The sequence below is a fragment of the Melozone crissalis genome, unplaced genomic scaffold (assembly GCF_028551555.1).
Source record: "Melozone crissalis strain CALT ecotype California unplaced genomic scaffold, PUWL_Pcris_2 ptg000045l_1, whole genome shotgun sequence".
In the NCBI taxonomy this organism is placed as follows: domain Eukaryota; kingdom Metazoa; phylum Chordata; class Aves; order Passeriformes; family Passerellidae; genus Melozone; species Melozone crissalis.
This window is the reverse complement of record NW_026535823.1, coordinates 20,493,494-20,518,399: the sequence shown is the minus strand read 5'-3', so window position 1 is coordinate 20,518,399 and position 24,906 is coordinate 20,493,494.

Genomic DNA, 24,906 nt, shown 5'->3' with positions numbered 1-24,906 from the left:
CGGTATTTTAATGGTTGTAATGTAAGAGACAAATAACAGAGTTGTTTCAAGTTGTTTATTTCTATGTATTCCAATTTCAGTGAAAATACATTCTACTACCTTTCATCATTAATACAAAACATGCAGTGCAATGTACATTGAAGAGGGTCAACTTAAACAAACTAAAAAGCAGAACGTGACAAGTGGTCTGTATTTCAGCCAGTTTTGAAAGGGATGAAGCTCTCTTAAGCTGAGCCCTGAATTTAAACTGAAGGCAGCAACTCTTGTTACTATGCAACACTCTGGTATTATTTTTGCTCTGCTAATATTCTTCTGCAGCATTTTATGGTGACAGGAATGTATTGCAGGGGTCAGCACTGTGGTTATCTTGAGCTCATTCAAATGACTCCTGGGTATATGTATATTAGAACAGAGCTTTCCAAAAGGTTCTTTTGAAATTCTTTATAAAGAATTATAATATCACTGTTTCATTATTTTAGACACAGGAAAATGTCACACAGAATTTTCTGTTATCAAGATGTGCAATGAATCTCTTCATATTCTCACTTAATCATTTGTATATTTTAGAAAATTAATTTAATCAAATGTTCATTAGCAGTGATAATTAATTGTAGTGAAGTTCATCAGACAACATATACATGTTGCCAAATGATCACCATGATGTTCTTTTGACAGAGTTGTTACAGCACAAATGTTCACACATTTTTATGCAGACATTCCACTAGTACGTGACAAACTGGCTATAAATCTGCGTTTAAAGCTCTATAAATTACATATGCACTAGATATTGTTGAAATATATTTTATTTTCATTAATTACATCATTCTGATTTATAAATGCATATTCAAATACTGTATACATTGTGTCCATAGTGAAAAATTGATTAATGTTACTTATTTTTAAGAATATTTTACAAATTGCCCAGAGGTGTTGTGTTTACTAACCTATCAGTAAACGCAAAATTCACTCTTTTTCAGAAAGTCTGCATATTTTATGAGGAGCAGCATGACTTGAAATTCTTGCTGCCTGAAAGAGGGATAGCTTTTTATTTAGGGCACATGGCTTGGGGGAAGCATATTCAGTCACTTTGCTACAGATTTCCTGTGACTTTGGGTAACTCATCCTGTCTGTCAAAGGTTCATTCTTTTATTTATAAAATAGCAATGAGAGTCTCCCCTCTGCATTACTGTTTGCTTTACCTATTTGCATTTTGGGGCAGGAAGGGGGGGAACTTCATTGTGTTTTTCTCCAAGGCTTAACAAAGCGAGGCCATATTCTTGGTTGAGGCTTTTAGATACTGCCATGCTATATTGTAATAATATAATTATTACTGCTCTGACAAAACCATTAATTTAATTGCTCTTTCTGATATTTGAAAGCACTGCTGGCTTCTGAGTATTCCATGCTCTAATCAGGTAGATGAAAACAGAACAATACTCAAAATAAATTCCCGCTAAAACTGTGAGGAGTTTTTCTGCTTCCCTTTCTCCAATATTCAATGTTTCCGTATGTCTCTGGGTGAAAAGTCTCACTTGTGCAGTCAAAGCCTTGGTTTTCATTGAGCTATACAAGAATATTTCTTGATGGTGTATTAAAATTTGTTGGAGGATAGTGACAGCGGGCAGCTAATGCAGCTGTCAAGAGTGTTTATGAATAATTAGTGGCAACTAATAATCTGGGAGACAGCACTATTTTTTTTTAATTTTTTCAAAAGCTAATAAAAGATGAATATACCTGAGACATCATAAAAAAGTTCCAGAAAGACAGACAGGCCCATTTCAGGTTTTCTGTACCAGAAGATACTAGAGGAGTTGAAAGACAGAGGCATGAGTTTGGTGGATCTGATTTTTTAGAGTTAAATCTCTGTGTGGACTTGGAGCTGGGAAACCCCATGTAGCAAATTTGCCTAAGTATTTGTTGAAACCCAGCCAAAGAAACTAAATATATTTGGCTTAAACTTGTACTTCTCCTTCACAGTATAGTGACAGGTTCATCTGTACTTAAATTCTGGCACTGTTAGAACTGGAAATTTAATATATGAGTTTCCTTTAGCTCACCCCCAGGAGACAAAGATGCATCACAGCTCTTTGGCGAACATTTTGTTGTACTAGAAAACCCTGCAATGCCCAGACACAACATGGAAAAAATAGACTAAGGAGAGTCCTTTGGCTCTCTACATTTCCTTGCTTTTTTTGGTATGACTCAGAACCACTGAGCATAGTTTTCTTTTTGAGAGGTTTTACAGTCCTGCAATGCTGTTTTTCATTGTGGACTCAGTGTATGGGAGAGCAAGCCAAGAATAGCAATTAGCTACTTAGCTTGTCCAGTTTATACTCCAACTGGTGTGTTAGATCAGCCTTTCAAACAATGGTGACAACATCTCTATTAAAGCTGGGGCCTGGTTCAGTAAAAACCGGTCACAGGCATCTGTGCTAAGTCATCTTGCCCTTTTATTACACTCCTCATATCATCCCACTGCCAACACACAGCAAACCAGCAGATTACAGGTGTGGTCCTGGGAAACCTGCCCACTTTTGGTCAACAGAGTGACAGCTTATAAGGACAAATCTGAGGGGTTTTTTGTTTGTTTGCTTGTTTGGTTGTTTGGTTTGGGGGGTTTTCAGTTTTTTTTAAAGCCCAAATGAAAATTTACGATGAGGGTTTTATTAAAATGTCAGGCATTCCTTTAAAATTAACTCAGGGAAAAATCCTACAGTTTCAGAGCTCTCAAAAGAGTGGATAATGCCCACAAATTAGATATTGTTCTTTTCAGGTTATCAGACAGAAATCTATTCTTTCTCTCTGACAAAGGAATTCAACATTGATAGTTCATGTTAATTGCTATCATCTTTCATTAGGATTTTTCTGTCAGTATGTGTTGTTCAGCAACTGTATAGACCAACTGTGTTTCTACTCTGAAGCACTAAATTGATACAAATGCTAATTTTTTTTCAAAGGATTTCAGTTTTGGCTTGGAACTTAGGGAGGACAGAGAGGAAAAACAAGTAATTGAGTGGGAAAATGAAGAGATTAGATCTGAAGTCCCTTAAATGACAATACCAGGCACATATATTTGCATAATGTAGAGTCTAAGACCTTCCTTTTGTGTTGCCATACAGAATGAGATTAGGAAAGATACTGTGCAATAGTTGAGATCCAACTATTCAGATGCAGACTGAGCCTAGTTAACTCAGCTTCTAAAAAACCATATCTATGCAAGACTAAAAGTAAAATGTTCCCTTGGTTTATTGAGTCTTGCCCTGACAGACAAGTGAAAGGTTGCAAATTTGGCTGAGTAAAAACAGAGTTAAATGTGGCTGTATGTCACTTTCTTCTGGCTAGGAAGACAAGCTACACTGCTCCCCCTGAGCAGGAAGTCCCGTGTTACTGAAAACTCTTTTGATGTATTTCAGGAGCATCTGGTTGCCAGTTACAGGCTGAAGATAATGATCAGTAACAGTCTCACCTGTTCCTCTTCCACAGCACTGAAGATTCCACTTTGTCCAATTATGAGGCTTTGCCCTGTCCCCCATGGGCAGAGGATAAAGAAGCAGCCCTTCTACTGGGGAATTAACTTAGGCCACCAGTTTGTCAGGCTGCATCTTGGCTGGATGTAGGTTGTTAAAAAAGAGCAATTCCTTCCACCATTGTTCTGATAATAGAAATCTCATGTCTGATCACCAAGAACCCCAGTGGAAAAAAAGTTTTCTTATGTTAATGGACAGGGAAAGTAAATTTGGGAGAGAAAAAGAACTAAAAAATGCTAATCAATCAGTAAACATAACTTTGCTTCAAATATGCAACAAAGTATACGTTTTCCCAACATTTCCTCTCTCTTTTTTTTTTTTTTTTAATTAATATTCCTTCATGTAGTTTTGAAGGTAAATGCAATTTCTTTTGGTAGGAAACAGCGATTTGTGGCAGGAAACAAGAACAGGCATGGGTTAGAAATAATACAAAGTTCAATAAGACAAAGTTCATGCTATTAACTGCCAGCCCATCTACAGACTGAGCTGAGAAGTTCTGGTTCAGGTTGCTTTCCCCTAAATTGAACATATCATGACAAAATTTAATATCCTAACCCCTGTTTTTACAGGATCCTTGATGTCAGCAGGTACTAAGAATAATTAGTGCTAGTGGTACACAAAAAACTGAAGAGTACCTGGTACCTTTTGGAAACCCCTTTTAACCCCATCACTGGTCTCTTCTAGGAATATGCCTCACTAGAAACTGTGGGTAATATGTTATCCATGTTTCTGTAAGTGTTTCATATCTATCTGTGAGCTGGAGCTTTTTGAGCATAATTCCATACTATTTGCTCTGTACAGTGACTGAACTTGTAAACAGCTCTCTGGGTCTAATAAATGAGTTATACTCTTAATGAGTATTGCAACAGTGAATCTGTAGAGAAGGAAATATCTTATTTATATTGTTACCAAATTAAGAACATCATAAAAAAAGCAGTTAAGTCAGGTATGTAAAAACTAAAATTATTATCATCAATCACTTCCATATGATAGCAAATATATAGACCATAGAGAAACCCTCATATGCCCTTAAGACAAACCTCACAGAGACAGGTGCTAATAATGAAATGTATGGCAAGATTATTTTTCAGGGAAAATGAGACAGGAACTTCTGTGAGAAAGTAAGTTTTATGGAGGGATTAGAAGGTGATAAAAGGTGGGTGTGGGAGAACATGAGTTAGTTCACTGTAGCCTCAAGAAGGGGCATTAGAGAATGTAATAAAGGATGCTGTAACAAACAGGAATGAAGAAAGAATAAAAAAAAGTCCAGAAATGAAACTGAAGAGACAGTTTTATTGTGTGATTTATAATGAAGTTTTGTGGAACTTCAAACAGGATATGATCTTGAATTTGATACTGTTAAAAAAAATAAAAAGGAAATTGAGAAAAAGATTCAAGAAGTGATTTGATATGATTGAAGTAGAATAGTTGGAGATAATTTAATCAGTGGTGTTTTATACAGACACTTCCAGGAATGGGGAGATGGGGGAACAGAGAAGGCTGGTGAAGAAGATGTTATTAAGTTGTATCAGTCAAGTTGAGAAAAAACAGAACGAGACCACCAAATTTTTATCTGTTGACATTCTGAAGTGAGAGTCACTCATGCTGGACAAGACAAAATGCCAAAATTATTCCAGCCAAATTTATTGCAGCTTTCACAACAGCTGTGTATTTAATTTTTTTCTCATCTGAGAAAAGAGATTCATTAAATACATTCACCAATATCTGCAAAGCTAATGAAAATGGTGTGCTTTCTAGAAAGGCTTTGTTGGAATGTACGTCAGAAGATTCCTTCCCTTGAGAAGGGGGGATTTAGTAAATAACACTAAGGCAAATCTTCTATAGCAGGCTTAATAGCAGGCTTCCAGGTTTTCTTATTTTCTGTCTCTGGTCACAGAGGGATTTTTTGGTTGTTTTTTGGTTTGGTTTTTTTTTGTTTGTTTTTTTGTTTTTTTTTTTTTTTTTTGTTTTGTTGTTGTTTCCTTCTCTTCTTCTCCCCACAGGGAGTAGGAAAGAAAATAAATGTACTCTCGCTTGAGTCAGGTTTTGAGCCAAGTCCTTTCTGACCTTTGTATTCATGGGAGCTACTTATGCTTACAAGGAGGCTGGATTTAATGGCCATGGGTTCAGTGAAGAGAGAACTTCATACCACATTATTTTATAAAGCATATTTTCTTTCATAATCACAGTGAAATATTTGAAATAAAAAGGTTGAGCTAGGTCTTATGAGTCATAACCACAGTGCAGAGCAGCCTGCACATGTGCAGGGCTGGTAGTTTTAAAAGTCATTACTTCACCTCTAATTTTGAGGTCATATATACGACTTTCCTTTTTCTTTGTTGCAAATGTGCACTTGTGTAATGCAGAGGCCTGTGTCTCGTGCTCGTGAGAAGGACCAGAATTGCAGTTCTACAGGGCAAAAGCAGGTCAGCTCTGTGCAGCAAGAATGACTTGGGAAGCAACATAAAAGTGTTCATGGCCTGTATGTTCCAGTAGAAGGCAGATCTAATCCAATGGCTCCAATGATGACTTGTAGAGGTCAAAGGGAAATTTTGAGGGCCCCACTGGCCTCCCTCCTGGGGCTGTAAGAGTGGCAACATCAGGCGTTGCTGCACTGGACCTTGTTCTGCCTTTGCTGCAGCCCACAAATTTTACCAGCTTGCTGCAATCCTGACAGAAGCCACAAAGCATCCTTACTTTCCTGAGATATACAGCATTTAGTCCACAGAATTCTGAGAAGGAAATGAGAGCAGGAACAATACTGAAAGGACATCAAAGTAACCAAAACATTTTTGTGACCTTTTGTCCCACTGTAACTTTTTTTTTTGTAATGCTAAACATGGTGACATTATGTTCACATCAAGCATGTGCTGTAAAATTGCACTTGTCAAGCATTTAGTTTGGCAGAAATGCAGAGGAAGACATGCTGTGCCAAGAAATGTTTCTCTTCTTCTCCCTCATAAAATGGAGAGCTCAAGAACAAATGAGAGTCTGTTCACTGTGTTATATTAGTGTGTGTAGTTAGTTTTTGCAGTACACTTCCACTTTCAGATGAAAGTTGCAGTGGACATTCCATAGAGATTGAAATACCAAAGAAAAAGGCACTGAAGAGATGATACAGCTTCTGATAGCACATTGCTTTATGGAGCAAGCTTACATTTTTCTAATTTCTCAACCAGTGTCAGACTGCAAGTTTTTAGAAACAAGAGCAGTCTTTTCATTCTGTAGGAGCACGTGGCCCATTCTAACCCATGGCCAGAACCAAAAGGACAGTGTAGCAATGTAACAGTAAGGTTAGAATCTGTGTGACAAATCACTGGTCATACTGTGCAATATTTACATACATCAGAGACAGCTCCTTCCCTCTACTGCTGTTGGCAAACACTTAACCAAATCTTGCATCTCTGTGTGATTTGGATGGCTGTACATCCAAAAAAAGACACATAACATGAACATGTGTTAATCAGTGTCTGGAGAGGACAAAAGGAGCAGTCGTGAGTCATCTCACACTGCTGCAGAGGGAAGAATTGTACCTGCTCCAGGGACCCTCAACAGGGCTTGCTGCTGCCAGCCAGATGTGGCCAGGCTGTTTCAGCCACACAGGAATTAACACAATCCTAACCTACAACTTGGCTGGACAAATCAGCAAATCCTGACAAGAGGAACTCCCTGAGAAGCTCAAATAAAGATAACTTTAACAGTGCCTGACAATGCCAGCTCTGAGATCTCTGAGTACGCTGTGGCCATGCATGGTGTGAGATTTTCATTGTGAGTAGTTACAACAAGATTTTTCATGGAGCCACGTTTCATTCACAATAAGTATCTCTGACATATGTTACAATATTATTTTCCCTGAGGGACAAACTGTCCTCTTTTTTGGTTTGTCTTACAGGTTTAATAATGCATAAGTTTAGTCACCTGAGTATTCTATTTAAGCATATTCATAATTTTCCAAATATTTTGCAAACCAGTTTATAGCGTCTGAATAAAAAAAAAATCACAATAACAAGAGAAGAATTTAAAGCACATTTATCTTGAAAGAGTGAGGAAAGAACACATTATTGTTATAAGTAATAATTCAGCATCCTCTGTCCTATCTGGATGTACAGACCCATTATAAATGAAGATAAACAAGTATAATACAGAACCCTGAAACATTTATTCATTTTAATGGACTTTTAAGTCAGTTTCTCTCGTTGTTGATGAACGCAATTAAACTAAATTAAATTACAAAAAATGTCAAGAAGAAAACAAATTTATAATTAACAAAACCCACGATAAATTTGCAATTGCTTGTCCATATGAAGGCCTTAGAGAAAGTTCATTTCATCAATGATAGAATTGACACTATTGGAGATTTAGCAGGAACAATTATTATCATTGCAAATTACTTAAACTATTAAACTGAGAATAATTCAGAAATATCATTAGCAGTCAAATTACTTTAAAAAAGCTTGTTTTCTTTCTCCTTTGTTTAATCTAAACTTAATGTCTGCTTATTCTCACACAAGCAGAAAATGCTGATAAATAATTCCAGAGCATGCCTAAACATCTCCCTTCACAGCTATCTTCTAATTTGATCTCAGGAGACCCTTCTTGGTAGCTGAATACAATATTTTCATTTATTCTAGAAGAGCCTACATCACCATACATTTCTAATCTCATGTTGCTTGGTAATGCTGCTAGATGAGGTCCTCAGCAAATCATTAAACTTGTTCAATAACAGCATTACAAAACACAAGAGATTTACCCTTAGTGAAACAAAGAATTTTTTCAAACATGGGGGAAAAAACCCAACAAAAACATTTAATAAACAACTTGAGTTTCTAGGGTAGTTTCAGATATTATTTAGCATTTTAAACTTCCTGGTATGCACAGCACAGGACCAAGGAGACTTCAATGCAGCATCAAAGTGGTTTGAAAAAGCCATACTTTCACATTGCAGAAAATACAAGAGATATTGTTTTTCTGATATGATCAAATGTTTTGTCTTGGTCAGCTCACTGTGCCCATTACATGTTCCCTGCATTTGAACAAAATAAGGTCTTTTGAAATTTAAGTACTCAACCTCCCAGTCTGATCTTCCTAACAACTAACTATGTTTCCTGATGATATGATAATGTAAATGACTTTGCTATGGAATTCATGAATCATCAAGATATGATTTGAAGAGAGGAAATTAAACACTTGACTCAATTAATCATTCTTATTAAGCTAGAAATTCATGATTTGCACTCTTAATAAATATGATGTGAGATTTCATATGCATTAATCACATGAGATTAATACCCATTATTATTCTTTATATTAAATAATACTGGATTCAAGTTACCCAGACACCAGCATCCTGATCAGGGAGGGATGGAGACTACTGTGGAAGTGGTACACTCTCCCAGAGGAGAAAAGACTCTCATTTTTTGACAGATCATCCATCTTCTTTCTTGGCTTTATTGTATTTCTTCCATATTGATGGAATGGCTTTCTCTCTGGAAAGTTTGTTGTGTCAAGTGCTGAAAATCAAACCCAAGTTCCTTCATGCAACAGCAGGGAATGAAAGTGCAGTGGAGCAAAGTGCAGCTGTAATTCTGGATTAATTGAGGTCTGCTAACCTTCTAATCACCTGAGATCAGAGGTTTTAATATTAAATATATAATTATTGGGGTATTATTATTATTATTATTATTATTATTATTATTATTATTATCACTGCATTTGTAGAAATTACTTCATTTAATATTTTTATTATTGCTTGAAGATAGGAACATTCAATTAATTTCTTATATTTTTTTCCTTAAGAACTCTATTCCATATTATTTTATTCACACAGAAATGTACACTTTGTCCATCTATTCCTTAATCCACCTGCCAACCTATCCATCCATTCCTCTATAATTCATACTCATATTCATATAAATATGTATATAAATTATTTGATCAATTGTTTTCCCTCTCTGAATAGCTGAGTCAGTGATACAGAGTCATTATTATGTATGCACCTTTGCAATATATATACACACATGCAACGATGCACATTTTAAAGCACATTTAGAGAATTGCAAGGGAGCAGGGTAGATAACTTTATCTAGACATTTATCCATTTTTGGAGGTATAAAACAGCTTGGTGTGTGTCACAGACACATGTGAGTCACAGCTAACAGCACCTTCATCCTCTGGTTGTCAGGGCAAGACCATAGAACTCCCCTGGGAAAATATCCTCTTTCCCTGGTAACCATGAGCCCAAGTCCTCATTTGCTTGCCTTCCTAGAGCTGCACACCCCTAACTTTGTGTAAGGTTACAAAGAACATCCTTTTTAGTTGAAACTTTGAGTGTAGCTAATTTTAACCTCATTAGGATAAAGCAGGCCTGTAAGGGAACTATCTAAAACTTATAAGCCTCAGAACTGCCCTTGAAATAAAAGCTTGTTGAAAAAAGCAAACTGTTTTCTCTATGATTTTTTCCTGAGACATTTTAAGAAACAATTTTTGGTTAAATAATTCCAGCCTAGGCTTACCTGGTAACTTCTTATGAAAAGAACCTGCCAACATACACCTGTATTATTCTTTACTTTTGATTGAGATAAATTAGTAGTACAAATAATACTTTTGGAATGGGAAGGATTTTAAACTGTTTAAAATATTAAAAGTTTTAAAGATGTTTTTTGTGGAGCAACTGATATTTTAAAAATTCATCATGAGGTCAATAATCCTAATAAAGTGTTTTTTGAAGATGATAGGTTTTAATACACTTAGAATCTTGAGAAATCAAAAAAATATATTCGTGTAATGAACTAGAAAAATGACAATTATTTCTAATTCTTGCAAAATACTTACATGCAATATGTTGGTGTATTCCATAAGGATTAGCATGTCCAGGAAGAGACACTTCAGTGAAGAGTAGAATATCCTCTGTGAGAGTGGACTCTTCTATTTTGCATAAACCCATTTACCTTGATATTTATTTCTAGTTTCTTAGAAATATCTCTGGGTTGAGACAAATCAACATTTTTGTATACCCATAATAAGCTCTTTTCCACAATGACAATTTACTTGGTTTGGCTTTTTCTCCTTTTCTAAAGGATAGTGAAATTGCTATATATCATGAAACACAGTTATGTTTTGATAACATGTTAGGAAGACATAAAGAATTTCCCCAGCTTTGTCAGAGTAGTTAATCTATTAAAAAGAAACCTGATAAAGATATCTGCATAAGACATTGAATCATGAAATAGAATTCTTCTTTGGAGTATCTGTATTAATTTGAACTTCTTATGCCTTTACCTGTGACTGCAGTCTCTGCCAGGTGAGTATATTGCTTAGAAGCCTTTTGCTTTGTTTTATTGGGAAAGGAATGTTGGGAAAGGTTGATGCTGGTGTACAAGACCAGTGACTGTGAGGAAGTGCAGCTTTCTGTTTGTTTCTGCCCTGCCTGGGTTTGTCATAGCATCTCTGTGTGACTTACTGGTGATGGCCATCGCATGTGAAAAATGCCAGTGACACTCCACCACTGTGCAGCTGCTCCAGAGTTATCATGAAAAATAGCATCTCTCTGCTCCTGCAGGTAGATGACAATTAAAATGGAGAAAAATACAACGAACTTTATATTATTCCCATTTTTGTCTTTTCTCTGCAATATTCTGTGCATGCTTTTTTCCCAGAGAGATTTTCAGGACTCATTGTGACCATTAAAGGAAAAAAAAATCTATTGAGCGAAGGGGTGTGAAATGATGGGTTAATAGCACACATGATATCACTATATTTAGAATCTCATAATAATTCTTGTAGTTTTGCATTTTGTTTGATACGGTATGTCAAAAGGTCTGAGTGAATTTTATTTCATGGAATGTTTGTTGAGCAACTAACATGTCTTTTTCTTTGCAAACTAATTAACTTTGTTCTTTCTGGTTTGTTTTCTTTTATGTAAAATGTAATAATCTGAAACTGTTTCACAGCAGTTCTGTCCATTACTTTGCACTTAAAATAAAACTGGCTAGTTAAGCTTTAGTTAATATGCATGTCTTTTTCACTTTCTGTTTTAATTTAAAGTATATTCTGCAAGGTAAAAGTGATGAAGGTGTCATAGATGGAGATTCCCCGTAGTCTAAAGTGGCAGTTTTGCTGAGCTCTAGGTACAAGTCACCTCAGAGCAATTTGGAGGAGGGTTTTGTTTTTTATGTTTCCTGTAACACAGCCTGACTAAGAGCAATTTGAGGCAGGAGGGTGGGCACCTGGCAACTTTTATCTTGGAGGTGACAACGCAGAAGCTGTTAATTAGTGAATGTTGTTTTTTATCAACTTGATGTAGAATTCCAGCCTTGCATGTGAAAAGTGCACAAATTTTATTTGTGCCAAATTGGCCTCCATGTGAGGATTGGGTAGATCCAATTAATGTCAAACAACCCTGTGTACTCTGTTCCTATAAACTAGATTATGATACACTTACCTGTGGCATCCTTTCCTCATGATGTGTTCAACTATGAGTAGGGATGAGATAAGGAACACAGAGTATATTTCTTTCATTCGAACAAGGCAGAAGTCAATTTCTAAAGTAGATCACAAACTACTGCATCCACCTTTTTACATTCCTCTTTATGTGCTGTGAGGTCTCAGCCAGCTATTCTTCCCCATTTGGTTTGTGCTGACCAGTTACCCAGTGGATTTTTTTAATGCAATTCACTAAAAAATAAATATTATTTGTGTTATTTCTGGAAATCATGATTATTTTTGAATGTGCAAGATAGCCTGCTACTCAAAAACTTTGACAAGCACCCACTTTCTTCATGTTTCCCATAAAACATGTTTTCCACAAAATGTAAAATATAGCACCAACAGTTTTATTGCTTATTTTTTCACAATTCAAAAAAAGAAAAGGGATTTTTGTCTTGTTTTGCTTTGCATTGAAGAACAGGAGCTGGGCAAGGAGAATGTGATGCTGAGTTCATCATTCAGTGTGAACCAAGATGAATAACACCAGTGTGATGCATGGGCTCAAATTGTAAACAGAAGTTGACAGAACAAGCACAGGGAATTTGAGATGGAATCTGGACAGAAGAACATTAATGTGAACAAATCCAATTGCCCATAGAGGCTGAAGTGAAGCCTTAGATGGCTATTAATTGTTTAAGGAATGTTGTCTACGCTGAGAGATTTATGAAAACAAAGAGAATGTGGCACATAAGATCAAGAGGATCCTTTGATTTGGAATTAGGCTGTGGGCCGTATGGTTAGGAGGTACAGAGAAACAGGTGAGAAACTCCTGCTGCACAGAATCATTTCATAAATGACTCTAGATCCAGGATTTCAGCACACATCACAATGCCCTATTTGTCTGCTATCTCAGTGTATGAGTGGATTTGGTTACTTTCCTGTGAAAGCTTTTTGACTGCATATTTCACATGATGTTGATTATGAGTAGCATTTTATGGGAGCTTTGTGCCATATGCAATGTATTCAGCCTTTTAGTGAGCCACAACCAACATTTAGGGGATAAAAGATGTGCCTTTGGTTTCAGTAATACATGGGTCCAGATTCATGCCTGCACTTGTAGAACCAGATACAAAATAAGGATTAAATGATGTTGATGCTCCTAACACTTGCTTCATTCCCTGTTGGGAACGCAGGTTCTGCTGGTGCACCATGGAAATGCAGTGAGTGCAGCTGGGCTGCCAGGGCTTCTCAGCTCAAACACAGCCTCTTGGGAGATATCAGAGCATGCTGGAGTAGGAAGTTTTGGAGAAGGATTAAGAGGAGGGTGGAAGAAGCTGGAAGTACTTTTATTTTCAACACTGAGGTGTTGCAGTAAAGTGAAGCGTTCAGTACCTGACCTGCGGCCTTGAGTCAGAACTCCTTGCAATGGTGCATATTTAAGTGAGAAGCATGTGCTGAATGTCTGAGTGTCAGAATTAGAAAATTTTACTTTGTCAGTATGTTCTGCATGTGATAAGTAAGACCTAGCCAGAAAATAAAGCTATTGCTGTACTGTGGTTGCTTTCTCAAAGTTGTAGTGAGCTGCACAACAGTGAGTTGTTAATGTAGGTTGGAGCAGGCTGGTGTTGGTTCATGTGCCTTTGTACTATTTTTCACTGTGCACATGAGGCAAAATTACACCAGCAAAAGAAACTGATAGGGTTAATAAAAGCAAAGTTTCCCTTTCAGATTATATATTTAAAATAAACCAGCAATTAGAAGATATCTGATATTTGTTACCTCACATGATATTTGTTTTGTTTTTTTAGCATTTAGACATATATTATAAGGTGTTACATCCTTTATTCAAATTCATCGGGTAAAACAAAAAGAAAGCCAGATAGACCAAATCTGTTTCTGTTGATCATGATTTATCTATCCTTCAGTAAACTTTTTGGTAGAGCTGAGGATAATCCATTACCTCTATACTTTTCTGAACATTTGAAGTCCCAAAGTGACTGAATTTTGAAAAATGAACGAGGGGAAAAGTGTGACTTACATCCTGTATGAACCCTTAAACCATTACACATGCCAGTATATAAAATGAAGGTACTTACCTCCATTGTTATGTTTGCCTTTGGTTACCCTGGCTTTAAAATGGATATAGAAAGAAAACTACCAGAGAAAGAGACATAAAAGAAATGGTTTCTTATAAGAAGAGATTGGAACAATTGCACCTATTTAGTTGAGAAAGGAGGTAGATGAGAGGAGACATTATGAAGATATATGAAATAATAATGTATAATAAATATGTTCTAATATTAAAAATTGACTTCTTGGACCCTTTTCTTCAATTTTGCTTCTGAAAATCAGTTTTCTTGATACTACCAATGCAAAATGATAGCCATTTGCTGTATCCAGAAGCACCCAGAGGTTAGCAGCGCATGTCATCTAAATATGTATGTAGCAAATTTCTAATGTAAGATGAGAACTTAACATACTATTTATACTTATAAATAAAGATATTTCTGCAGTTTAAAGGAATTTATGTCTCAGCTGGAAAACTACAACACAAACCCCATAATGTACATGAATATTCTTCTGAATGGAGAGCTTGCAAAATACTCTGTAATAATTCCATGTTCTCTGAATGTTTGCAAGTTTTTACGCTTCCTGTGGATTATTTTCAAATAGAGATTAGATTAAAATCCCACCTGGGTCAAACCTTCAGAAATCTGAAAAGAGTTATACTCTACCAGTTTAACATGTAGTGCAGTCACACTTAAGAATCATTTAAGTCAATATACTTCACATCCCCATGGGAATAACAACGGCAACAACATGGGGCTCTTCTCATACAATGCCAATATTTAACAGTGGACCCTGTGGATGAAATGAACTCCAAATCAAGCTTTCTTCTGGAAAGGGTATCAGGGAGAGAGCTGTGCACAGGAGGGATCTGGTAGGATCTGTAAAGATGATGACTTGCTGAAAAACTCATCATTGTAATCAGAGAATGACATGGGTTATCCTCACCTGTGTTCCACAAAAGGTTCTTCTGTTTCACCTGCCTGACCAACAGGTGCTGCACTTCTTCTTTAGACAGTGTATTCCATATATTATAGCAATATTCAATGTTGCTGTGGGGGTATTTTAACAATTGCTCCAGTCTTCATTTCACAGCTGATTGAAGTCTGTTCTGATGAGAATGAAGACTTCAACTCAGTACTGAGTTTTCTAGGCCCAGGCTAGGACTGCTGCTCTGCCAAATCCACAAGGATGTCTGGTCAATTAAGGCTACTTAGAAAACTGTAAAGAAGCTGGAAGTGAGACCAAAATGCTTTTCTGACATATTTCTGACACCAGTAAAAAGTTCTTTAGCCAATAAATAGAAATGTATTTGTGAATGGAAATAGCTAGATTATAAATGAATGTGAGAGATGACTTGCATGGGAAGCAATTGAACTGTGAGATTTAATTTACTTGTTCACTTGGTTCCACAAGATTTGTGCATCTTCTGTCCTTGAGGTTCTGGTAAGAAGCTACTGGGACAGAATGGCTCCAGCACTTGTTTAGATTTGAGATGTCTGAAGAACTTAGAATCTTTGTCATGTGTGCCAAAGTAATAATTTGAAATATAAGCATTAAGTTCCTTTTAGAACAAAAGACAGCAACAGCACCAACAAGAATGAATAAAATCCCTCAAAGCTGTATGAGAAATCATCTGCATATTCCATTCTTAAAAATGGGTCAGAGCATTTCCCAGAAAAAAAAATACATGTTTTTCATTAATATTCTTGAATGTTCAAATCTTTATGTTTTTTTTCTTTACTCCTGGAAAGCCACCAAACATATTTAACAACTGTTTCTTGGGAAAAATTCTGTACTTTTGGAAAAGCCTTTTCTTCTCTCTTTTTATTAGAAATAGCCTGGGTATAACAGCTGCTACACAGTGAATGAGTTCAAAAGAAATATATTTATTTGAATTCAGTACCTTAATCTAACTCAAGTGACTTAGAGCAAAACATTACATGTAGTGTCTTGCTTCATAGATCTTTGTTTGGAGAGCATCCAGACATGTTGCTACTATTATCTTAAGTATGTTCTTGATAAGTGCTAATATTGATATCTATGCCTCTCAAAAGAGAGATATATAGAGGCAAGCAGGTTTTCCCAGTATGTGTCTCATTGAAGGAGACTTAACAACCCTTTTTTACCTGACCTTTTAAAGTAGCATAGTGGGCAATAACCATTAACTGATCAAATATGAGAAATGTCAGGTGTGGAATAAGTACTGACAAGGAAATATTTCATCTCTTTAATCTCATGAACAATCATTGAAAAATCTTGGCTCCTATTAAGGGTACTTTTTTCCTTCCAAATATTCAATAATGGTATGATGGGTTGCCTCATGAAGCATTACTTTACAAAGCTAAATTTAAAGCTAAAAAGAGAACAAACAGGCTAAAGTATGGTGTAAGTCTTAGAATTCATCATTGTTGCTTGCCCAGATAGTCTCATTTTCATCACAGAGTGCCAGGTCTCTTATTAAATTTAATACATTTAATAAGTCTAACAACCCACTTATCTACTTTTCTTTTACATGTACTGCATAATCACTCTCAGATCATCATGTGTCACTGTAGATGGGTTTCCCTTCTGCTAATCCAAATAATTCAAGTTAAGAGTGATTTTTTTTTTAAATTGAGTTCTTTGTACTTAAAGCCTCATACATGCTACAAGTCTTTGATTAGACAGACATGGTATTTTGTAAGAATTTTCTGGCAAGGAGAAACATGATATGGAGCAGAGATCAGAAACCACTGTGTAGGCTGGGGGTACTGATTCCTCTTTTATTTTGTTACTTTGTAGTGTTTTACCCTGACAAAGTCCAACAATGTCACTGCACTTTCTTTATTACCAACTGCAAAAAGTTCTGGTAATGAGAAGTATCAGACTGCCCCTTCCTCAGGGCAGTCCTGGGAAGAGCAGAATGCACCAAAATTGGTGCCTGTATCCAAAATATTGACAATGTCCTGGATTAGTTGTCCTGCTCCTAAACACCATCAGTTATGCTACGAGATTAGAAGCAATCTCTATGTTATTTTGGAATTTATGAAGATGTAGCCCTTGGGATTTGACTGTATTCTGTCTTTTATGTCTGTTTAAAATGTTTTTTAAAGTCTATTTTATGTCAGAAAAGCTTATTAAAAAGTAGGCCTTCTTAATAGATTCTGACTCCAGCTGTTCTCTTTAAAGTAGCTGCTAAACTTTTGTAAATGGTCCACCAAAGATTAAACCTGGCAAACACAGACTCTTGAGATAGGAGTCATCATTTCAAAGCTCAATCAACAATTAACCTTGCTAACAAAAAGCCTGAATGAAGTCAGGATCTGTGACTGTGGTATTGAGGTGTGAGAGACACAGACCCAAGTCATTGTGGGGTTTTGTTGCCTCTGCAATTTAGAGCAGCCTTTAGGCTGCTGTAGGTTCAGAGGTTTCACCATTTGGCATCAGGAGTGCAAAACCAGGCCATAGAGACCTTGGATTTTCTTCCATGGGGCATGCAAAAGGTAGAAAAATGTGACACAAAAAGAACCGACAGGCAAGAAAACTTTTTAGCTGCTTTGTAAAAAATAAAACTGTCTGTAAGGAAAGAACCTCAAAAGAATAAACTCCCAGACTTTGTCATGCTTGGTGAATGTTCTCTGTCAGCACTGCCAACAAGATGCGCCACATTCTGGCACATCTTTCGTTATCTGCAAGTGTAAACTTGGCACAGTTGCAGGTCAGGATCACTGTGCACTTAAAATATGATAGTGTAAATTCAAATTGATTCTGTGTTGTGCACAGAGGAGCCAGGCCTTGCCAGAAGTAATATAAAGTAAAGGTCTTTGGGGTACCAGTTTAGGTTTGGGTTTGGCACCAGAAAGACCAGAGAAGTGGGTAGTAAAAATGAACAGTAACTTGAGGATATTTTAATAACAGCTGCTCTGTTTTCTTTCCTAGTGCACTTTTATTTTATTTGCACTTTTGTAGTTTCATCTTGATGACATGGCTATTATTTTATAGCAGTTTCAAGCAGTTAATTAATGAATTGCACACATGTGGCATGACACCACCTTGCCCAATAATCTCTGGCATCTATTTTTATGGTACAAAGCCCTGTTGCTTTGTGATTGTTTTAGATTGTAAGTTGGCACTGGAAACTGTTATTTTAATACTCAAAACAATACAATAGTAATGCTTGATGGATGACATGCATCAATGACAAATTGCCATGAATGATCTCATGAAGTCTACAAACCATCTTGGAGATATTAGTTAATGCTTCTCGATTCTTTAGATGTGAACCTGTTGAAAAATCCACAACACCTTATGAAGCCCTTTAAAAACAGATTGCCATATTGCTGACAACCCATAAATGACTGAATTAGAAAGAGAATATATAACACAATTTTGGACTTATTTTGCATTATCTCTTTGCTGGTAGTAGTAGACCAAAAATGTTGTGTATGTGCTGGAAATTAAACAAAGTAAAGACAAACATATTAAGGCCAAGATATTTCATGTCCTGTATTTTCAACTTTATAAAGGGAAATGCACCACAAATGGGGAGAGCTTAGATCATGTCCTAATGTCCCCATCCCACTCCTCAAGGGTGAACTAGAGGGACAAGCAAAGCAAAGCAAATCACTTTGCCTTCCCTTCTCAACTGCATCAGAAATAAGCCATGACTGGAAGATGTGCTGCACCCTCTCTATTACTGAGATATCTCAGTAGTCTTTTGTACATGTTGTGATCATCATAGATGACTATACTGCCTCATCAGGCTCATATATCAACCCAAAACTCAGGTCCTTTCATGGGACATGAATTTTGAAATTCACCATGTGTCTCACAGAAACATTTTTCTCTAGGTTTCTTCCTTCAGAATTGCACAACTTACAGCCAAAAGCTTTCCTCTAAAATCAAGCTGTAGCAAAAAATTTCCTCTGCTTTGGTAAGCCTGCTTGAAAACATTTCCAAAGCTTTTGTACATCTGGCCAAAGGAAAGTACTTGTAAGCCATCTCACACTTGTTTGACCATAAGGTACCCTCACTCTCAAATTGTGCATGATATCAATGAAACACGTCACCTAAAACTCTTTTTTTGTGTGTGTGCTACGTTACAAATATATTAGCCACTTATTGTGGATAGACACAGAACTGTTCATTCATCTAAACTTGATGAAAACATTTTCCCCATATTAAACACATTTTAATTTTGATATAGAAGTGCAGACTCTGTTCCTGCAACTTTACTCTACAAGCTGACATATGCTGAAAAATTAATTTCAAATATGTGCACAAAATGCTGATTATGTGTAAGAATGGAAATATATTACAGTTGAAGGATGAATTCCTCTCTTTGTACATAATGCAGAGGAAACATTCTCTCTCTCTCAAATGTCTCTTTCATGCACAGATATACACATTTATTAGAAAACTTCCACAAGCAAAAGATTCTGAGATAGAAAGAAATGACAATAATAACTTTTTCAGTTTAGAATGTGATCCTTTAATAGGAATTTATTGTTGTAATATGATTCTCTGCTTGAATATGCTGATGTATCATAAAAAGCAATATTACAGATGCAAACATCTATTCAGTAAAAATAGCAATAGGCAGAGAAAAGTTTCTGTATTATGGTAGCAGTTTGGGACTCATTTTGGATACAAAACCAGAAGTTCAGATGCATTCCCAAGTGTTCTGATTTTTATAATATCACAGGAGCTTCTCTAATTTATATCCATTAGCCAATCCAGGCCTTCTTCCTAGATCCATGACAGTCCCTCACTGCCATTTTCCATTTTACCAGACATTGATGATCTACTCTTTTAGTTTTCTTCCTATTTTAGGCTTTTTTTTACAGCTCCCATTTCTGTAGTATCTGAGCTGCTCATATTCTCCTCTCTACTCATCCTTACAATACCCAAGTGTAACTGCATGAGAAGCAAGGGAAGTACAATTATCCCCATTTTATAGCTGAATAATTGAAAAAAATAAAGGCTCACACCCATATCTGCCATGGTATTTAGGTAGCAAATTCCCTTTGAAGATGGTGGGAGTCAGACACCTCACAGGGACTGTGATGGAGGGAGAGCTGGAACAAGACATTCAGCTAATGATCTGCTCATTAGGACATCCTTTCTCATATCATTAATTCTTTAAACCAGATACTTTCTGCCCCCTTTTTATATTTGCCCATCTCTAATAAAAACTTTAGTATTTCTCACCTCCTTATCTTATATAGATGTGAGTATCTTATATAGTTCTGAGTATAGTTAATCCTTTTCAATATTTTCTGTGCTGTAATAGAATTTGGGATCCATGTGGTGATAAACTAAACCAAAACAATGGGAAAGCACCTATGGAAATTCTAGAGTCCATCGAAAAGCAACTGCTACTTTTAATTACTCTGCAGGCAAGACATTTTTTAAAGTCAAAAGCAAGGGAGCAATGGTCCCTGAAACTGGGAATGGAAATCATATAGATGTTTACAAAATTGAATGGAAGAGAAACCACTTCAAAGAACTCTAGGATAATTCACAGTACTCTGTATAGTTCCTCTCTCTAGCAATAATTTTACTTTAGTAAGTTGTTAAATTAACACTTTGTGAAGTTTAAGTCAGGCTAAATGAGAGGTGCAACAAACTCTAGAGATATGCATACTGACCAAAATGAGAAGAAATTGAAACTTTTGAATAGAAGAATCTACAAATTATCCTATATTCCTAGATAATGGGTTACACAGATAAGTTATTTCAGTACAGAGATAATTACACTATTCTTTGGAGAGTCCTTTAAGAAGAAATAAGCACATGTGTGACTGGAAGCATTTAGGGAAAAAAATCAGACCATTTAATAGTTGTGTTTGTAATGCATCTGTTTTAAAATCAAGAAATAATACACTGCTGAGATGCAACACATCTGCTTGGACATCTCTGGTTTTTGGCCTGTTAAAGCAATTCAGATGCTCTAAATTATGACCAACTATTGTGCTTGGAATCATTTGAACAGGCCCCCTGGTATCTAAAAGCAGGAAGTCTGTTTCAGCCTTATAGATTTTGAGTTTAGCTCAATACTGTACTCAGCCTCACCACAGAAAGGTTTTTTGGGTTTTTTGGGGTTTTTTTGGTTTGGTTTTTTTTTTGTTTGGTTTAATATTTTTTCATATTGTTTTGTTTTAATTTTATTTCTTTTGTTTGAAGAGAGAGAATAGTTTGCTTTTATTTTCATTACAATATTACATATAATAGCATCACTGCATGCTAATGATGGAGATGCTGACTGGAAAATTTAGGAATAGAAAGCAACAAAATGAGAAATGTCTAATAAAAAAAGCCCCACCCAAACCCCAAAACCCCCAGCAAAGTAGCACCAAAACAAAACTGTTTAGGTCAGATGTATTTTTTCTCCTCCGCACACTTCCAGTATCAAAGAATTATGTACAGAATTTAGATAAGAATTCAGTTCTCTCCCCGTTTGAATCATGTTTGTCCAAGTGAACATCAAATGCAGCATTAATGAAAATTAACATTCCTGTATTCGTTTCAACAAATTTGCAACTATTCAGACCAGGAAGGACAACTTCAGAGTTAAGGAAAAAGTTTCAGGTAGTCATGAATTAAAATGAGTAGAATTATGAGAGACTCTGAGTATAGACTTCATGTGATTTTATCATAGATGGATTATCCCACTGTTAGCTGCAAGTTGAAAATGAGTTAGTTACGGAGAGCTAGGAAAATGGATATAGCAAGTAATAAAGAAATAGACAAAGTTGTCAGTTAGTGCACATAGGGTCAAAAAATCTCACCTTGAACAAAGAAGTAGAAAGTAAACATATAGGAGGAAAAAAATCAGCTCCCTCTAAGTCTTTGGGAAATGTTAGAAGTCATTGATTCAAGATTATTCAACTTCATAAACAGAAGAGCTTAGATAAGATCAACCGGATAAAAACTGTGATATTTGTCATTTCTAATTCCAGTAATTAAGTGCTGTTCTAATTCTACTTGAGAAGGCCTCAGTGGGATTATAATAATGGCATAATGATGGAAACAAAGACAAAGAAAGGATCAGAACTACAATAAAAAGAAAGGATATTGAAAAATTCATGATGTACAGGCAATGATTGCCCTTAAAAGGTTAACCTTTACCGACAATTGCTGTAACAAAGGTGTGCATGAATTGTTGTTCACTATGAATTTTACAAAAGAAAATAAATGGAAAGATGAATTATTGTTTTATAGGATGGTGATATTTCCTGCAATTGCTACTAATGACATTTTCCAAAATTATCATTATTTTTTTAGATGGTTGATTTCTAAGAAAAAAATATTTTTAGTAGAAATACAGTAGTTAAATGAGATTAAACCTGCCAGTTTTGAAAAGCAGTGTAAGAGGAAGAGAGAAAGAGAGAGAGTTAAAAAAAGTAAGCGATCTCCTCACAATGAACTCATCATTAGGACAAGCATGAGTCAGGATACTCAGTGTGACATTCATGTCTTTACTATGGGGAGAGTGCTTTTACTCCTCCACATTGCTTTACCCCGACAGGTCCAGGTTCATCTCCGTGAGGAATGGGGAGTTTGAGAAATCTCAGAGCCTCTGGCAAGCAGAAAAAGAATTTTCCTTGCCAAGTCTGGTGCAGAAAGGAATCAGACTTGTTTGTCTCCAAGGACCTTTGAAATGGAATTCCCCTCCCTTCACACCTTGAAAGTCACATTGCTTCCCACCACCATATTGCTGGGAAATCTTATTATATGTAAATTTCCGTCATTCGTATTCCGCTTTTCTTCCTTTCATTCCATCCAAGGTATTTTGTCATCTCTACATTGAACCATTATTCTATGTCCCATAGAGGGTATAACACACAGTCCTTAGTAAGATACACATGTTCATGGAATAACCCAAAGCTCATTAAAAAGATAAACTTATAGTGGAGTATTTGGTGTTATTCTCAGAGCATGCACAAAAAATGGAGCAAATATTGCTCCTATAATTGCATTTTAATTGAGCTGTATCCGATATAAAAAGATAGTTGCATATGGACTGTCAACTTGAATAATTTCTGAGGTATATCTTTTAATTTCACTGCTTTTATTGTTCCTATTACAGTTTGAGAGAATTTCCCCACAGCTGTTTTTATTTTGTGAAAATCATTCATCCCATGAGCATGACTGTAGCTGTGTGCAGTGTACATAAATGCTTATGATCATTAAACATGTGTAGTTAAGGACTGTTGTGTATCCATGCATGTTTCATTTCCTTGCTTTTTGTTTAATTTTTCAGTTTCTGTCTGCATTGTTTCTATATCTCAGCTGCACCACAAAGGGAGCTCTACAAACAGCAAGCAGCAAATAGCTAAGAGCCATCCTGTTTGCGGCTGCTGTTATTGCTAAAGCTTTTTGGATTTTTTTTATAGACTTATCAGTGATTTTTGGCTCAAAACCAAGCAGTATTGCTTACTCCTCATCACTTTCCCCAGGCAACTGAACCTTAGTGTCAACAGTCCTGTCCCACTATTACAGTTGGTGCATCACTCTCACACACTCTCTGACAGGTCTCTGATTCCTAAGCTGCCTTTGCTTCTTGCACACAGCCTTTGGTACTGTCACCTTTTTCTTCCTTTCACAAAATTCCTAATATTTTTCTCTCTCCTCCTGCTGCTCCCCTGACTAACTTTTCCCAGCTCTCCTGGCTTTTGTTGCAGTTCCTCTGCTCACATAAACACTCTGGGCTTCCTTCCTGCACTGCTTCTTTCCCCCAAACAATCCTAGTTATTCATCACTTCTTCCCAGGCTCTCACTTAATTGTCTCCCCTTCCTAGAAATCCTAACATTATTTGACGATCCTCAGGCTGAAAATTATTTTGACATACAAAGAATCACGTTTTCTAACAACCAAGTGAGGAACTAAAGTTTATTGGGTTTCACATGAAACCCAGGTGAAACAGTAAATTTTTCCTGATTTCAGTGCAGAACTAGAAAGCACTCCTAAAATTTTCCCTAAAGTGAGAGTAATGAGAAAGACCAAACCTTTCTGTGAGTGCTACCTGAATTGATACCGAATGCAGGTAATTTTGTTTTCTTTCAGATTTTGCAGAAAGATATTTTACACAGCTCTCCTTGGTTATTTTCATGCGCATAGTAATTCCAGCCTGAAGAAGCTGCCTCCATTAGGCTAAAGCCTCACTAATTTAGCAATTAACATTTAACAGCCAGATTGTTTTCCCAAACCCAACGGCACTAGTGCAAGAAAATATCTTCTGATCTATAACCTTGTTGCAATCTCAAAGCTCCTAAAACCCAACATTTTTATTCTAATCATTTTTGCTGATGCAGGCGCCAGTCATCACTATACTGCAAGTAGCAAAATGCTACACAATACTCTGTAGTCAGACAGCATTTATTGTGCTGTAATTTGTTCTAAGACAATAGGGAAGATGCAAATTCTAGAGAGGCATATTAATCTGTAGGTCAAAAAATAACAAAATATTGAAAAACTGTCTTAATGATTTTTTACATTGTGGCACAAAAGCAGGTAATTCCATAGAGGGATGCTGGTGATCTCATAAACCAGGAGAATAAAGCTGAGAGGTTTATGAATGCCACCAAGGCACTGAAATAGAATTAGTTTTATATCATGTACAACTGTATATGTGTTTATTATTTATAACACATTCTTCTTTTTTAAAGGGCTCCATTCTAAGCCCTCTTCTGATACCTCATATCTTGCTTTTCCCCATTGGTTTTAAACTGCAATTGTATTCCAGATGCAGCTTTAAATGGTGCTGTGTTAGCTCCCACCTTTCACTTTTTATTACAAAATTTAGTCTCTTATACCGGCAGTATTTTTCTTTGAAAAGTAAAAGTTCAAAACTGCTGACTTCTTAGGAGGTGTGTGGGAAGAGGCTGCTCTGTGCATGCCATA